The 16,272-nt window shown below is 46.1% G+C and overlaps 1 pseudogene; it reads left to right on the forward strand.

The window, feature by feature from the left end:
• The first annotated feature begins 10,636 nt into the window (after positions 1-10,636).
• On the forward strand, positions 10,637-14,613 carry LOC131914650 (sorcin-like; annotated as a pseudogene).
• Positions 14,614-16,272: the final 1,659 nt, after the last annotated feature.

Consider the following 16,272-nt stretch of genomic DNA (forward strand, 5'->3'; position numbering starts at 1 on the left):
CAGCTCCCAGTGCTTCGAGAGCTACCTTTGTTTGCCTTCCAGCCCACCTGGCAGCTCTGCAGGGCTACAATGGCTAATATTTCAGGAAACCCCTGCGGACAGAGTTTTAGATGCCCACGGCTACATTACAGGCGTGAGCAAAGGTGCTGAACTGGTTGGATGACTGCAGCCCAGTCAGAGGTGGAACAAAGCTGAGCTGCGCTTGCTGTACAAGTATTTCCATTCAGCCCAGAGTCTCTGGCTCAGAAGCTGGCAGCTCTGGCCTCTGGAACAAGCCAACAAATGGAAAACTAAAGGGATTTTTCAGGTCCCACGCTCATACCCATGCTTTAAATACCGCCTGCATCCACGTGCACGGAGGGGATTCCCACTTGTCCCAGAACCTGACAGCAGGGCAGGATGGAACCCTTTCTCTGCGGAGCTGGGAAGCTGGCTGGAGCTGACTTACTGAGTCCTAGGAAAGAGGTACCTGGTGAGGGAAGGAGACTGTACAGTCTCAGAGAGAGGGAGGCCCAAGACCATTTTCAAAGAAGCCAAATCATAACTCTTGTACACATAATACAGTCAGGAGTCTGGGAACAGTGGGGCTGTGTTCTCAGAGATGTCTCATCAGTGACTTCATTATTGTACAAACATTATAGAGTATACTAGGTCTATATGGTAGAGCATGGTACATTCCTAGGCTTTCTGGTGTGTTCCACAGTATAGTTCATCCATTATTGATTGAAAAGTCATTATGCAACACATGACTTTTAGAAGTGAACCGATGTCATCGATCTTATCTGATACATTAATGAAAGGAACAGAAAAATGTTAGAGCTGCCTTTGAAGAAAATTGGAAAAGCTTATTATTATCGGCAGCTCAATCAAGAAAAGTTAGGACAAGATCACAGGTCAAAAATCTAAACTGGCTAATGTCTTCCAGGGTCATATACCATAAGCTTCGTGGCTTTTGTGGCTTCTTCCCCCACAGGACAGAAATTATTCACATCTCTAAGGACAAGAAAACCTAAAAACTGTCCCCTATCCCTTGCATAATGATAAGTTAGCCAGGTCCACTGAAAGCCCACCAAAGGAGCAAGCAGGCACTGGCTCAGAACACCCAGGTGTCACTTGCCCAGGGCCAACTTCTGAGTAATTTTTCTCCAGCCTGCTCCAACCTCTGGCTGGCTGCTTCAGGTCTTTCCTTGTCCCGTTGCCCAGCTGAGACAATTCAAGGATCTCTTTAGCCTGTTTCTCTCTAGTAATCTGCAGTCCAAGTCACATTAATAGCTAACTTGGAAACTCTGCATGGCCACCTTGCCTTCATCCCATGGGGTGCAGGTGTGGGGGCTTGATGATGCTCTGTGGGTTGGGAATCACAATGCTGCACTGATGCTAAGCAGCAGGAGCTTCAGAGGCTCCACCATAGGCTGCTCCTCTGTGCAGATTATCTAGTCTGGGATGTGGGGACAGAGGGGAAACAGCTTGAACTGTAAAGCCAGAACTGGACAAAACTGGCCACTGAAAGCCACGGTGAAACCCACGCTGCAGAACACTTAGGATATGTGTCTTCCACTTGATGCTAGTTTGTCCACTTTCATTTTTGGAAACTTGGTCTTAGTATGGAAACAACAGCATGGACTGGCATTCTCATTAACTTGTGTGACCCTGTTCACTGTGCATTTCTTCTGAACCTCTGCTCCCAAGTGACACACGAGCACATACAGTGTGCACACAGATACATACAGTATATACACAGGCATATACAATGTGCATAGGTCCCACTCTTCTGAAGCTTGTCTAGAAAATGGCTGACCTTCCCTTCCATATTTCACACTTTTCAAAGTTTTCACGTCAGACACTCTCAGTTCTTAAACCTTTAGGTACTCTCCACGACCACTTCTCTCCACTCCATGCAGCCTTGGGGCTCTAGCACTTGGCATTTCCAGCCTGCATGACTCTGTAGCCTCCTAAAGGCTATTCCTGTCCACCCCTCACTTCACTGGATCTATTCTCCTCTATACCCTAGGAGGCATTTTAAACATGTAAGTCAGATCATCTCTCCACAGTCAAAAGGCCCTCCACCACCTCCACTTTCTACCTCCTATAATCCAGCCTCTGTCTTCTTCTCCACTCCGTTTCCTTGGGTTCCTGATCCTGGACCAAATTTCTTTCTGGCTCAGGGCTTTGCACGTGCTATTGCATGCCCCATTTCTCTCAAGCTGTTGCTTTATCCAACTGTCATTTCAAGTGTGTCATCTACCGAATCACCACAATTTTTCTCTCAAGGCCAAAATCGGGCAATTACATGCACAAAAGCATTCTGTGGGACTCCTAACAGTGGGGGTGGAGGTATCTCTGACTTTTTCGCCTGCTCTTAGGACCCTTTTCCTCCTACCGGGTTGCTTGTCCAGCCTTGATATGAGGGTGTGTGCCTAGTCTTATCGCATTTTGTTATGCTGGGTTTGGTTGCTCTCCCTAGGAGTCCCGCTCTTTTCTGAAAGGAAATGGAGGAGGAGCAGAACTGGGGGAGAGGGGAAGTCAAGGGGGCAGCTAGGAGGAGTGGAAGGAGGGGAGGATGCAGTCAGGATATATTGTATGAGAGATGAATTTTAAAAGTGCAGAAGTCAACTTACTAAGTTTAGAGTTTTTGAGTAAGCTTTGGGGCAGCAGGTTCCATCTCTCCTGTTAGTGACATATCCCAGAGTCTAGCAATGGTATTGGCACTAAAGACTTAGGGGATAAATCCCACCACATGCGTATTAGGGGCTGGGAAGTGTCTGGGTGGAAGAGGCTAGAAGTATCCTGCTAAGATGAGGCAGCTGAGGTGAGGCAAGCTCCCCTCTAAGATGGCAGAGATGGGGGGCAGGGGGCAGAAGCACACAATCTTGCATGGTGGATCCCCTGTCTCTGGATGGATTCTCAGGAAACTTGAGCTTACTTCTGCCTGGTCCACACTGGTTTCGGGGAAAGTGATTTTGCTCCTCTTCCACGAAGATCCTTCAAGGTGGATTCAGGAATTTATCATTCTTGCTTTTTTTCTGTCTGTTTCTAGCCTATAATTCCTCATTTATATAAAAAATGGGAGTTCTGGAATAGATCTCAGAATTCCCTTCAGGGCCCATATTTGATGGTTTTAAGTGAAAATGGGTTCCACCTGGAATCAAGGCATGTTCGGGTCAAGGCTTTAAAAAAACCTACTCAGGCTTAGCTGGGCCATCACCAGGAGGCCGTGGGGGCTCCTTCACAGTGGGCAGCCCAGGTAATGAGGTTCTCGCTCACCTGCCTGATGGGTAAGAAACAGCAAGAAGATTATGAAGCCCATATCCTGTCTCCTCCAGGGGTTGGCCTGGAGCGTCCTGGTGTGTAGTTCTCTCTCTGGAATGTCTCTGCTATGATCAGTCATACTATTAAAGGACGTTTTAAACTGAGCAAAGAGAAATGTTCTCCACACGAGTTTTTAAAGTGCATGCTTGAGACGATGGGTTGTTAAGTGCACTCACCTGGGGAGCCTGTTAAACGTGTCACCTCTGGCCCACTTCCAGACCTCTGACTTGTGAATCTGGGCAGCACCTGAGAATCCATATTGACAGGCCCCCAATGATCCTGGTGCAGATTTGAGGTGGCAAGCTGCACATGCTGGTGTGAAAGAGCCTACACTCTGCAAGGACAGGGTTTAGCCAGATGCCAGAGGCTTCCCTTCTCACCAGCTTCTGGAGGCTGTGAGAGACATGGGAGAATCTGCACAAGCTCTTCACCTGTCAGCCTCCAGCATCTGAGATCCACAGTCCAGCCAGTCATTAGAAGGGCCCAATGACTGCATGCCAAACAGCTGCATACAACTCAGACAGGATGCACAGACCCAATTTCCAGCAGAGGGGAACCTCTGGCTTCAGATCAGTGAGCATGTGAATGCGGTGTCTTAGGCTGGCCGTCTTCCAGAAAATGAAAGGTAAGTTTGACTATCCCTGCTCCCCTATTAGGCTGTGCAAAGCATTTAAGAAACAACAAGTTTAATTCCACATAGAAGCGTGCATTCTTCCGATCTGCTGAGAATTCCCTGTCGCGACATGCCCGTGGCCTAGAGGGGACAGCAGGAAATCTCAAAGTTTTTTAAGTCACAAATCATCATAACCAAAACTTTGTGGTGCATTTCTTTATGATGTTGACCAATTTGACACATACACAGAGACTCTTCTAAGTCACAGGTTCCAGGATCACCCCACTTCTTCTCACTGTCCACATGACCACAAACTGTAGTGGGTGGCTGTTTGAGCCATGCCCTGAAGCACTGCCCCTAGTGAGGCAGCTGTAACTGTTACAAGTGCCCATGACCTTGAGGAACCTGCCCCTGGGGCATGGCCACCGGGGACCCTTAAGACCTGGGATGCACAAACGCCCCGCCCCCACTCTTGGCTACCTCCTGGTTTTGGATGCTGAGCTCTTGGACCAAGCTGTTCATCATGGAACATAGCTCAGCTTTCTTGGACCCTACGATAAATCTCCTGTGGTTGTGAGTTTACCCCCAAATAAATTCCTATGATCATTAAGCTGGTTCCATGGATTGCTGGCGATTTAATCACATTAACCAACCTCTGGAAAACTTACCGTAGAGGAAGAGGATAGAGGAATGGGACAAAATCCACACAGAGCCATAGGGATCCAAGAAAGTGATCTACTTGCAGTCAAAACTCTCTTACCACACCGAGACCCCATGCTCCAGGGCTCACTCACCTGTAGAGACCCATCTATGACAGATGGGGAGTGTCCACAGAACACCTGTAAGGTCGGGACCCACTGAGGGGCTGTGAAGAAGAGAATCGGGACTGAGGGACTCTGTCCTCATGTTAAGCCTTCTCTCTGTATTGCAGTTCCACAGTGAAAGGTGGAGATGAAAGAGAGTAATTCGAGGAAAGGGAGAAAGCAGCCCATCCTTCCCATCAGGGCCCTTTCCGGGACCTTGGCCAACAGCCAGCAGCAAATGTTGAGCATCTTTATTAACTCACAAAGCAAAGTTCTCGGGCACTAGGCCCAGGCAACTCTGGAGACTCAGAACTGCAAGAGTCCAATAGAAAGGTAACAATGTTCATAAATCACACAAATGTCAGCACTGTGCCACAGGATGCTTCTACTCAAGCTGCAAGGACAAGGTTGTGAGCATCTTACACTTGAGGGTGGGAGCGAGGAAGACATACTACTGAGGTGACTCATGGTCAGTGAGGGAGGAAGGGATTTTCTAGAGTCAACAACAGGTGTGGGCCCCTAGAGAAACTATGAAGAGCAATAAAGGCAATGACTCTGTTGTTCTCAAGAAGAGGTGAGTAGATTTTCTTCACTCAGGCTGTAGAAACATTGTTGGAAAGGTGATCCTGGAATCTACCCACTGAGTCCCAGAAGCCCTTGCTACACATATGTGAGCCAAAATAACTGGAATTCTAGAGTCAGAAGAAACCAAAGTATGGGAACCCAAGAGCATGGTGCCCAAAGGAAGAGGCATATGGGAGGACTTGGTTATACTAGACTAGACGGTAGCCCCCAAGACTGTCACCAGCCCCAGTTAGTCCCACTGCTGTTAACCACGCATGGAATGTAGGCCAAATTTGTTCAAGATAATGACTTTTCAATATAAGTTCCAAACTGGGAGTTTTATGAGAAATTTAACAATCTTTAAATGTTGGCAACTCTCTCGGTATTATTTAAACACTATATAGGGCAGACAAAACCCTTCTAGAGGAGAAAAAGATCACGCCTGTGAGCCTGCAGCTCATGGCTTCCAATGTCTCAGCTATTTCATGACCAGTCACACCGTAGTTAATATTAACTGAATGCTGCCCTCATTTGCCTGCACAGCTGATGAAACCATGTTTATGGGTGATTCCTCCAATCTTGCATAGCACTGCAACTGGGCAAGCCAAGATTCAAACGCGGGTCTTCCTCACGTCAGATGCTTTTAGCCATTCAGTTGCAGAATGATGACCTCAAACCTGCTCTTTGCAAGGGGAGACACAAGGACAGTGACAACCCTGTGTTCCACCTGCTTAGTGTTTGTGGGAAGGTGAAACCTGGAACAAGAGCCTTACAAAACAGAAATTGCCATCCTGCCCAAGGACAATGGCAGGAGATTAATGGTAAGAATGTTCTTCCATTCTGCACAGTGTAAAGAAAATCCTTCAGTATTCAAAGGCGATCCATGGATCCATAGCATTAGCAACATCTAGGGGCACACCAGAAAGGCAGAGTCTTGGAGCTGGGAAAATCACTTACTGGGTAAGAGTTCTTGCCACAGAAGCATGAGGACCTGAGTTCAATACCCAGCACCTACATAAAAAGCTAAGAATGCCCACAAATGACCTGTAATCCCAGGCTGGTGGGATAGAGGCAGGAGAATGACTAGGACTTGCCAGCCATCATTGTAGTTGAAACAGCAAGCTCCAGGTCCAGTGAGAGGTCATGTCTCAAGGAAATTAAACTGAGAGTGATAAAGGAAAACTCCTGCATCTCCTTGTGGCCTCCATGAGATGGATGGACACATATACTTGCATAAAACACTTGGGCGTATATCATACACATACCACCACCACCACCACCACCACCACCACCACACACACACACACATACACACACACACACTACATACATGGCACATATACTACACACACCCTAAAAATTAAAAAATAAACTAAAAAAGACATGAATGTGCGACAAGGACTCTTAGGGAAGTGGGTGAGTAATGGGTAAGAGGGAGTTTGGAGAGAGATAGGGAGCTACAGTTAACGGAATGCACTTTATACATGTAGGAAATTGTCAAGGAATGAATTCAATGAAAACATAAATAAACAAACAACAAATAAGCAGAACCTTGGAGTTTCCCGATGGGCCCCTTAAATAGCTGGCCTTCAGGCTCCTCCATCCATTGAGGTTCGAAAAGCCTACCCATGCCTCTCTCTCACTTGTTCTCAAGATGCTGAAGCCCTCTGGCTCCTGTATCATCCTCATCCCATGGCCAATCTCCTGGTAGGACCTCATCCCCTTCACTCTTTAATCCCTTACTGGGCATGGCATACAGTTATCTGGGCCCTGTCAACCCAACTTACAAGGACAAACAAGACCGTTCCCTAAAATCTTTCCTTTCTGTTGTCCACTAGCCTGGGGCCTCCAGGCCTGTGGCACACCCTTGGAAGTGTGAGAAAAGTCAGAAGAGCCACAGCAAGCTTCCCAGATATGCTTATGATATAGGGATACAAATGATGCTTGTACTTCCCAAGTGTGTCCATCACACAGGCAGAAAATGGTGGGTGTGGGCTCACTGATTCTAAACCTTGTTTGCCAGCAGGGTGGACACCTCAGAGCAGAAACCCTCAGCAAACAGTCTAGCATAGACCTGAGCCCAGGTGCTGTGCTAGTTGCCCTGCTCTGACTCTGGCTAGACTCTCAATCAGGCAGAAGGACTTCTAGGCTTCTACACTGCTGCTCTTGACACCCTGCGACTCTCTTGTTACTTTCCTGTCACTTCGTCTTTGATTCTGCCCCTCTCAGAATATATCTCCTTTGTTGCTCTGACTCTTCTCAGTTGCAGAAGGACAGGAAAGATATCACTGTTTCCACCATCTTACCCCAGAAGCCCTTCCTGAGACTCTATTCCATAGTGCCTAAGTCTTGCAGAAAATGGGACAAACTTGTCTTTCATTCCTCTGCCATCTCTGGGCACCAGGAGGAGAAACATCATGGTATTGCCCCATCAATACGTGCACATGATTGCCACCCAACATTCCTTCCCATCTATCTTGCCTACAGGGTAGCTCCGCCTGCCCCAAAGAAAGCCACATTCCTTAGGCACATAGGTCACCTCTAAGTCCCTCCCCCAGCCCTCACCTGCTTCTTGGAGACCATAATCAGTCAAGGAAAAATTAAGTCAAAGTTCCCAGTGCCTTCTCCTCCCTAAAGCCCCTCATTGCACACACGTGCAGCCAGAAAGCCCATTCTGGCTCTAACCCATCACAGACCTTTCCATTCCAGGGAAACAGTGATGTTGCCATGGAAACAACCAGTGAGGTGTTTCTCTGGCTCAGTCCCAGACTGAGGACCCACAGCCCACACTGCAAAGTATTCACTGCTGGTATGCAGGGAGCAAGCCCCCTAGCATCCCTCACCAACTCAGGACTGCCTTCCTGCCTCAGTGGGGCTATTAGAGGCAGTGTATGTTTGTGTATACATACATATTTGTGTGTTTGTGTGTGTGCGAGACAGGTCGGATTTTTTTCTCTTTAGCCCAACCCCTCCCAGCACACAAAAGACACATTCTTGAAAAAGAAAAAAAAAATGTATTTTCCCCCTGCATTCCAGCTGCCTGAGCTAAGCGGAGGAATGAATGGTTTGGGGAAAATCTCACACAGGAATAAATTTACAAGGGACAGCTGAGTGGATAAATTTGGTCCCCTGAGAGTGGCATTACAAGGCCTTTGGCAGGAGGTTGGCCCCTTATGCGGAGCAGTCTAAAAAGAAAAGCAGAGTAAGAGAGGGGAGCTTTCAAATGCACCCCAAAATACAACTTTGGGGTTCCTTAGAGTTCTCTCTGGCTGCTAACATGTAAAGACGGAAGGAGGCCCATTAACAAAAGCAAACAAACCCTGTCTAGATGGCTGCCCACACCCCACCCTGGGTCTGCCTAGGCACCTTGGTTGCTAAGGTGGGCACTTGAAAATCACCCTTTCTTTCTAATATCACCTGGTGCCAACATACTCCAGAACAAAAGTGGTGTTTGACCCAGTGAAGACTTGGCAAACAGCTAGTGCGGTCTTCCTCGGTGTCTCCTTCAGATAAAGAGTAAAGTCAACAGGACAGACCCGACAGCATGAGGTTGGACACAGAACCAAGCCCCACTGCCTGGGGTTGGGGGACACATTGCAAAAAGAGGAGACAGCTCTGCCCAGGAAGCTGCTACCAGAGCTAGAGGATTCTGGCTCAGGGCATGCAGTCTTCTACAATGATTGAGAGCACGGTATGGCCAGAATCCACTGGGGCCACTCCCCTGCCCCAAGACTGTTCAACTCTCATCTCTCCTTCCTGCCTCTTCACCACTTCCTTCACCCACCACAGTCTCCAGTTGCTAGAATTAGGAGAATCCCTTTGCTTATTTGGAATTCTGAAACTCATTAACCCCTATCCTCTCCATTTCTCCAGAATTCTCCAGAAACCAAATTCTAGTACTTCTGCAGCTGGTAAAGATCCTGCTGGTCCTCATGACAGATTTTCCCAGGCTCTTTCATCCCAGGAGGGCCTGAGACTTGACGTCCAGCCAGCCAGGCTCCTCTGGGAGAACTGAGCTGTCATTTGTGGGCCACCAAACATGTCCATATCTCAGGCCATGTGCTGTGCTGAGTTAGTTACATTGACCCTTTGCCACCAATATTCATACTTCTGAAGTCGTCATCAACCACTGAGTACCAAGACTTTCCAATTCCATCCTGTACGGAGACCAAGAGACAAGTGAGGTGATCACTTCCTGCTGCCAAGAGGTTCAAGTTCTGTTAATCAGATACAATTACTAGTTACCAAGTGCTCACTGCATTCCAGTCTCTACTATTTTTCCTAAATAATTCCCTGTACTGGGTACTTATTTACATTTTATATGGTAATTGAACACAGGGGAAGAACCAAATGATTTGCCCAAAGGAAAATACTAGATCTACTAATACTCAGCTATGTTCCAGGGGTGTTAGCCTCTCAGAGCCTCAGTTGTCTCAGTTTCCCCATTTTAAAAACAGATAAATACATGCCCTTAAAACTGCTGTGAAAATTCAGTGAAATGGGATTTGCAAAGTTCTCAACCCCAAACCCAGCATAGCCTGCCAATCATGAGCTGTGGGACCGTCATATTTGAAGGGGCAGAAGGGAGCCTCTCTCTATAGCCCATCCTCATCAGCAAGCCTCAAGAACAGCTTCCTACTGTCCCACCCTGCTCAGAATGGATTCTGCAAGAAGGCAAGTGACTGAGATGCTTGCTTGCCCACCTCCTCTATACCCTGATGCTGTCCCTTCAGGAACCATTCAGCTATAATCCTGACACATTTTCTTTTGGGTGACAAGCTGTTCCTGCTCTGTTCCTCTTCTCTTGTTTAGCATCCCTAAAAGCCAAAAAGTTACACTGGATTCAAGAAAAAAAAAAAGTGCATGAAATCCAAGTTTGCCTGTTTAAAATTGACCTCCTCTGAGCTTCTGTCCTTGAGATGCCACTTTCTCGGCCTCTGTTTGTTTTCCTATAAAACAGACAGATGATGGTTTCATCAGTGATGGGTGATAAACTAAGAGAAAACTAGGAATTATGTAATGCAAAATACTCACTGTTGTTGGTGTTATCTTTCTATGGCTATACGAAAGGGCTTCCTGGTTACCTAACTGCATACCTGTAAAGCATCACAAGCTAGCCTTCCATTTTACCAGACATCATACACACCTCTTCTGCCACTGTGCAAAATAAGCACAAACAGAGTCAGGCCCCACTTAAGCCCGGCAGTATTTACGACCCCGGGCCAGAGTACACAACCTGCAGGAGAATGTGATCTGAATTGTCTGCAATGCTTGAGAGTTGCAGGCTGAGGTGCCTGTTAGCCAGTCCAGCTTTAGGCATCCTCCTTTCCTCAAGCAAACAGCGGGCATGGCAATCCTTCTGGAGAGGTACCAGCATGAGCCATTCGGTGGAGGAGAAGGTGAGTGGGGGCTAGGGCTGCTCTTGGTGTTCTCTGGGGTACCGTGCCCTACCAGCATATGTTTCATAAACACTTACTAGTCAATAGACAGCAACTGCTTCGGCGAGCCTAAATTAAATGTGTGCTTGAGAGAATTAAGCAATACTGCAAAGAGAAGTCAGTGATATTTTCTATTGTATGTGTTATTTCTTCAGAAACATCAGGGCTGCTTTCCATCCAGGAAATTTTGGCTTTCAGAAGTACTCGAAATTGAAGCAAGAGATTAATCCAAGGAGAAAATGATGGCCTTTCCGAAGGGTGTGGGTAACGGCCCCAAGAATGATGATGGCTAGAAATCCCATTTCCAATTGAGCCAAAGGAAAAGGACATCACTTGGAGGTTCTGATCCAACTAGCATAGTGATCTCTGGAGTGTCTAGGAGCCCACAACTGTGCAAGAAGGGGACTAGACATGTCACAAACACCCTCTCATTTGATTCTCTTGACAACTGTCTAAGGCAGTTATTGCTTTATTACTGGTGTTCAGAGAGGCTAAGCAATTTGCCCAGTGTTGCACAGCTAGCACCTGGCAAGATTACGATACCAGGCAGGTTGGAGTGGCTAGCGCCAGCCTAGAGACAAAGCTGACCTGAGCTACTCTAACGACATCAGTCTATAGTGTCTATCCTAGGAAATATCCTTAAAGAGAAGATTTGTTTCTTTCTTTCTTCCTTTCTCTCTTTTTCTAGTTGGCTAGAATGCAGATTTGATCACACACACACACACACACACACACAGTGAGTCACCATTATGGAATCCCAAGAAGGAAAGACTGATAATGACAGAGCTGTCCTGCAGGAATGTGCTCACTGAGGAGTTGTGATGCCGTCATCATGACCTTGGGCTCCTTCTCCAACATTTCACATGCCAGACAACTAAGCCTTTATTTAAACACTGTTATTGGAGGTTTCTGTTGCTCCTTTGGGTAGAGTCCTATCTCCCGCACAAGGCACACCTACTCTTTGCCCTCGTCTCTCCCACTTTCAGCCATGTCCTTTCGTGCATTTTCTACTTTTCCTCACACATTTTCGCACAAATGGATCCAGTTTGCACATGTATCGGATTAATGACAGATCCCAAACATCAGGAGGATCGTCCACAACCTCAGAGAAGGCAAGTGTGGGCTGAAGTTGGAACCACGGTCCTAGAGTTAATGTTCTTGGACCTGACTTACAGAGAGGGAGCAGCTCAACCCCAGATCCCCCTGCCCAGTTCGCCTCCCTGTCCATCTATGAAGCAAGACGTAAGTCTAGCCAACAATATCGCCTTTCCAAGAAAGTAAGTACGAGTCACCCTGCTCCCCTGGATCCTCTGCTGCCATCGTTCTCATAAGGCCTGATGTACGTGATGTGGCTATCATGGAACATCTGTCTCCAGTCCCACCCAACAGTACAGGATTCCAGGAAAGGCCAAGCCAGACTGCACTGGACTTGCCTTCCTGTGTCATCTTTGCTTATCTTCCAGGACAAGTTCAATTGAGCCTGGCTGCAAAGAGAAGTGATGCTTACTCTTCCCATGGAAGTGTTTCAACGAATTCCACAGCGGATGGAACCTAAGAGTCCCTTGATCATTGCATCCTAGAGCTGGAGAAAGCAGAGGTCAGAGTGTCCAAAAAAAAAAAAAAAACAAAAAAAAAACAATGATTTTAAAACTGAAGGAAGCCAGCCAGCCAAGGCCAAGCAGATTGCTATTAGATGACAAAGACAGTTGGAAACCACAACAACACAGCTAGACAGCTCTTTTGACATGCCCAGCACTGGTGGAGTCACGTGCGTTAGACTATTGCATTCCCCAACACCTGTGAGATAGTCTCAAAGACACAGTTCTGCTCACTTCACAAGCTGCTGTGGTGCTGAGTCAGGACTCAAGCCCAAGGTTATTTGTTGCTTGAACCTGGACTGTGCTCATTCATAGCACCATGTTACCAATTCATTACTTGCCAGAGCAAGAGACTGTCAGGACTCTCTCTCACACAACTAAGCCAATCTAGACACTTTGGAACCTCAGACTTGTCATCAGTTTCATTCACATGGTGCTGTGAGGCCCATGGGAGCTCCCGAGGGCCTTGATTTTTGCAGGATGGGAACCTAACATCTGAATCCAGAAGAAAACCGAGCTTCACTTTTATCCACAGGCACCAAGCTGAACAACCACTTTCAAGGTTCACACTAGGGTTCAGTGTTTAGCCCCTCTCTATTTTCCTCAGTCATTCAAATATTTATTGAATCAAATAAAAGCAATCCAGTTCAGAGATAAGATATTAAGAAGGATTTCAAACTGGGCTTCATGGAGGACATACATAATCCCAGCTAAGTCCAAAGAGCTTGTTATTGAGAGGTTGAGACAGGAGAATTACCATGAATATAAAGCCAGTCTAGGCTACACAATAAGACTCTGTATAAAAGAAGAAGAAGAAGAAAAAGAAGAAGAAGAAGAAGAAGAAGAAGAAGAGGAAGAGGAGGAGGAGGAGGAGGAGGAGGATTTTAACAGGAGAGATGAACAATGTGCAAATTATTTCAAATAAATTTTGGTAAAATTGTGTTAAGTGCCACAAAGGAAAAATACACAGAACCATAGAAGGGGATCAAAGCGGGCATGTCCAGAGGGGAGGTGAAATGAGAGGGGGTTCCAGGATGGTAGGAAGCTTTGGAAATTCAAGGAGCTGAAAGAAAACCAGGATGCTAAAGACATGACTATGAATTGGATTGTTCAAGGCCTGCTAGATTGGACTCGATCCTAAGAATAACGGATATTATTACAATAATACACCATTGAGAAGTTTTACACAATGTGATTTGTGCTGACAGGTAGTCACTTTCGATGCTAAAGGCAGATGCCATCACAGTGCAGGCAGAGGCCTCAAGGAGGCTATCACAGTTGTCCCACTAAGAGATAATACATGTGGAGAAAAGAGGAGGCTGAGAAGAAACACCAGCAGAATTCAGGAGGTAGGCAGAAGAGGCATGAGCAGCAATGTGAGCACAGAGCTTAGAAGTGCTCTTTTGTTGAAACTTACCAGAAATTTGACTTATCTAGACTCATCTGGAGACATATGTTTGACCCCTGGCACACCCTTTGCTCTGCTTCCTGATTAGCTACAGGTGTAAACAAGAACCCTCCATCACAGTGGCGAACCATTGTGTGGCTATGCACTCCCAGCCACGACACTGTGAGCTACAGTAAACAAACGCTAGCTCCCAAGATTGCTTCTTGTTAGGTGTATAGTCACAAGAAAAGTAACTAATGCAAGTTTCATGATCAAAGAGTGTGTCTAATGGTGCAGGGCAGAGGCACAGTCTGCATGGTGGTGTATCCCAGGCACCCTGCACCAGTGGCAGGTACTACCAAGGCAGGTATGGAGGGGCTCCTGGAGAGCCTGTGTTCCCAGGACAAACTCAGGATCCACTTTGGTGCTGTGGCTGGAGAGGATAGACCAATTGATGTTGATGGGCTGCAGAGACGTCTAACGCAGTCTGGCATTGCTGAAGAATACAAACTTTTTAATCTGGAGGCTTGTTGCCTTATGGTTTCAATGTTGGACAGAAATATGTCTGGCACCATGAGAATCAATGAATTTAAAGAGCTCTGGGCTGTGCTGAATGGCTGGAGACAACACTTCATTAGCTTCACCAGCAACAGGAGTGAACAGTGGACCCCTAGGAACTGCAGAAGGCCCTGACAACAATGGGATTCAGGTTGAGCCCCCAAACTGTGAATTCAATTGCAAAGCAATACAGCACCAGTGGGAAGGTCATCTTTGATGACTGCTTCGCCTTCTGTGACAAAGTGAGGGCTCTCACAGACAGCGTTGGAAGTCAGGATTCTGGTCAACAAGGAATGGTGAATTTCTCATGTAAGATTTCATTCAGTGTGTTTCAGTCGTCTAAGTCAAAAGGAAGCCGTCTGAACACACTCAACGTTCCAGTCAGCCCTTGCTTCTTCCTTCAGGCTTTCAGTGCTGTGTACAGATTCCCACCAGGACTCCCCGACAACTGTTGACTGAGATTATGACTTTATATACAACCGGAGCTTCATTTTTAATTTTAATAATACGTTCTTGAAGTTTGATAATAGAAGAACAAGTCTGTTGTACCAGTCAGAACGTCTTGAGACATTATCAGCCATGCCCTATTTTCCTGCCCACCCTCATATATACAAACTTCAGTATGCAAAATGTTTACAGCACATTATGTATTTTCTTGTGACATATGAGATCTTTTCATCAGACTTGGCTGTTATCCTTTCCTTCCTTGAGGAAGGTGGTTAGAAGTTTCCTGTGGGGTAGTCTTTCATAAGTGACATAGGCCCACAGGGTGTGAAACAAACCAGTGCACGTGGTAATCCACATACTCAAATGAAAGTATAAGCGTCAGGATTCACCAGGTTTGAAAGTCTTATGAGTGGACACAGGTATTGAATGACTATTGTCTGCCTCTTTAAAAACCTGTAGACAACTTGAGTGGCAAAATGCTGTCACCACATTCTTCTTTGTCATTCATCCAAACTTTGGTTAATTATGCTTAAAAGTCTTGTGTGTTATAAGCTTCAAATAGTCAAAAAAAAAGACTAAAGGGAGATGAAAACATATTAACTATTTATTTTTGACTAATGGGAGTCTAGATGGCTTTCATTTTCTTTCTATATTTCCATGTCCCACGAATTTTTATACTGTGCATGCTTCCATTTTCAAACCAGATGTCGGGCATGGAGAGACCGCTCGGCAATAAGAGCTTGCACTGCTCTGGCAGAGGACTCAAGTTCCCGGCACCATGTTGGGTGGCTTAACGACTGCCTCTGGCCTCCACCGTCACATGCACTCAGATGAACATACTCCAACACAAATGTGTATGCACATACATAATTAAAAAGTAATACAAATAAGTAAAATTAAAAAATGAGCATGTCATGTACTTTAATGTGGCTACATTTAGCCAAAATGGGAACTACTGCTCAATGAACTTCACATTTCAGCATGTAAGACAAGCTCTAGATGTACAACATTGACTTATGGTTGCCAACACTGAATGACATGTGTACAAATTTGTTGAGAGAGTAGATCTCACGTCAAGTGGTCTTCAAGAAGTACATTAACATAAATCTTGGTATGGTATTACAAGTCTATGATGCCAATACTCAGAAGGCAATGGCAGGAAACCTGGGCTTCTAGGCCAACTTGAGATAAATAGGGATGCCTTGTTTCAAAAATCAAATTCTATTTAACTTCTTTTTATCTTAATGCCTTCTAGAGATTCTGGTCTTCCTGAAGATGAGCTAATGGGTGAGACCACTTTGTGGTGATATTTTATTTGTGCTCTAAGAAATAAAGCTTGCCTGGGTATCAGAGGACAAAGCCAGCCACTATACTAAACATAGAGGTCACACAGTGGTAGCACATGCCTTTAATCCTAGCATTTGGGAGGCAGAGATTCATCCGAATCTCTGTGAGTTCAAGGCCACACTGAGAACAGAGTCAAGTGTGGTGGTACACGCCTTTAATTCCAGCACTAACCATGGAGGTCTGGGGGTCTGTATAGACAGACAGGAAG

This window comes from Peromyscus eremicus, chromosome 7 (genome assembly GCF_949786415.1).
Source record: "Peromyscus eremicus chromosome 7, PerEre_H2_v1, whole genome shotgun sequence".
Classification (NCBI taxonomy): Eukaryota; Metazoa; Chordata; class Mammalia; order Rodentia; family Cricetidae; genus Peromyscus; species Peromyscus eremicus.